This window comes from Penaeus chinensis, chromosome 8 (assembly GCF_019202785.1).
Source record: "Penaeus chinensis breed Huanghai No. 1 chromosome 8, ASM1920278v2, whole genome shotgun sequence".
In the NCBI taxonomy this organism is placed as follows: domain Eukaryota; kingdom Metazoa; phylum Arthropoda; class Malacostraca; order Decapoda; family Penaeidae; genus Penaeus; species Penaeus chinensis.
The window spans coordinates 13,277,093-13,279,592 of NC_061826.1; positions in this window are offsets into that span (position 1 = coordinate 13,277,093).

Consider the following 2,500-nt stretch of genomic DNA (forward strand, 5'->3'; position numbering starts at 1 on the left):
CCACGAGGAAGAGGTGGGCGAGGACGAGGAAAGCGTGGTAGAAGAAAAAGAAGAGGAAGAGGAAGAAGAAGATGAGGGGGGGAGGAAGAAAAGGACGAGGAAGAGGACGACGTCGAGGAGGAGGAGGAAGAGGACGACGTCGAGGAGGAGGAGGAAGAGGAGAAAGAAGAGGAAAAAAAAGGAAGGGAAGGGTGACGAAATGGAATAGGAAGAATAGGAAGAGAAGGGCAAAGAAGAGGACGAAGAGGACGAGGAACAATAGGAAGAGAAGGGTAAAGAAGAGGACGAAGAGAAGGACAAGGAGGAGGGGAAAAAGGAAGAAACAGTCTGGCCTCCCATGCTCACTCACGATCACAGAAGACACTCAGCTTGGGAGATCCTTCGAGTTAGAGATGATGGCGAAGGATACATGACACACACGTCCTTAACTCTCGTCACGTAGCTGGACACACTTACCTGTTGGGTGGAAAAAAAAAATAATAATCCGTGCTATTCACCAAACATATATTGTCATTAATTATCCAAAATGAATTAATCATTTTACTAATCATCCATAATTAAGGTTTTCTATGAAGAAAGAAAGAAGAGAAATAAGAACAAGTAGAGGAAGAAGAAGAAAGAAAAAAAGAGAAAACCCATTTTTCAATATCTTGAGCCGCTAAACATAATTAGCAGTTACGAGAGCAATTATAAGCAATAAAGTACTCGTTTGCCAGACCTCCTTCCGGCAATAAGACTCGGTAAACAACGTGCCTGTCATCGAGGCATATGACTCCTCCACCTCCACCTCCACCTCCCTCTCCCTCTCCCTCTCCCCTCCCCTCTTCGTCAGACTATCCCCTCCCATTCTTTCTCCCTTCCCTTCCCCTTCCCTTTTCGTCATACTACTCCTTCCCTCTCCCTTTCCCCTCTTCAATCGCCCTTCCCCTCTTCCCCTCTTCGTCACACTATCCCCCCTCTCCCTCTCCCCTCCCTCTTCGTCACACTACCCCCTCCCCTCCCCTCCCTTCTCCGGCACACTTCCCCTTCCCATTCTCTTTCCCTCCCCCTTCCCTCTTCTCCTCTTCCCGTTTTCATCATACTACCCCCTCCATCTCCCCTCCCACCACTCCCTCCCTCCCTTCCCCTTCCCTCTTCGTCATCCCCCTCCCCCCCCCTCCCTCCCCTGACATCTGACCAACACCTTTATCGCGTCATAAAATAGGCCTACACCCAATTACGCTCGGGTCAGCCGAGGTCACCCGCTGAACGAGAATAATATATTAAAAGTAATAGTTTCGTCACAATACAATTACGTGCCATTTTCATCATCAACTGTAGATAATATAGTACCAGTGGTGTTATTACTTGGTTATAATGATATTGATCACAATGATGGTGATGATAATGATGGTTATAGTAATGAAAATCATGATGGTATAAAAAAAAAATAATAGTAACAGTAAAGTTAATGGTATATAATCATTCACTAGTAATAACCAAAAAAAAATATTATGATAACAAGAACAATAATAATAACAATAACAACATAGCAAGAATAACGTCACAACAACCACATTAACGCAAAAAGTTACCCCCCAAAAAAAGTCACACCCCAACTTACCTCCCCACCCCCACCCCACCCCCCACCCGGACATTAGCCAGAGTACTTTAGACAAAGGAATCCCGGACGAGTAACGTATCCGATATAATGACGAGGTGATCTAACGAACGACATTGACCCCTCGTCGTTGCGCTGAACGTACGAGGTGAAAGTAAACCTTCGTCGACGTGAATGAACGTAAATAAAACCGGGGCCCTCTACCCCCTCTCTTCTCCCCATTACCCCTACCCCCAACCCACCCCTGGAGGTAAGAAGGTGTTCTTTGCCGTTTCTGTTCATTGGCGTTAAATGTCGCCTGTTATATAATCGGCGTCTTTATCGATCGATTTTCTGTTCGTTTTTTTTTCGGAGTCTACCATCGTAAACTGTTTTTTTTGTGGGGGGGGGATATAATTTCGGATCAATTTTAGGAGAAATTATTTTCTTCATCTCTAAATACAGGAATTCAGTGCTCAACTTAAATTCTACAATCGAAGCCACCCCCCCCCCCCCCCCCCCGAAAAAAAAGAACAAAAACAAAACAAAAATAAAAAAAAAACAAAATAAACAAGAGTACAAACAATGGACCTAAGACGCCTTCTTCCCTCCTACCCCTCCTTCCCTCCTTCCTTCCCCACCTCCCTTCCTCCCTTCCCTTCCTCCCTCCCTCCCCTCCTTCCCTCCCTCCCACCCTCTCCCTCCTCCTTCCCCCTCACCCAGCGCGACAGAGCTGTGATCGGAAAGGGAAATTGATCTAATAATCAGAAGGCATTGTCTTGCGCAGGGGGGTGGAAAGGGGGAGGAGAGGAGGGAGGGGGGAGGGGGAGGGAAGAGAGGAGGGAGAGGAGGGAGGGAAGATCACAAGGGGAATAGGGAGGGGGGGGGTGAGGGAGGGGGAGATGCTGAGGTGTGAGTAGT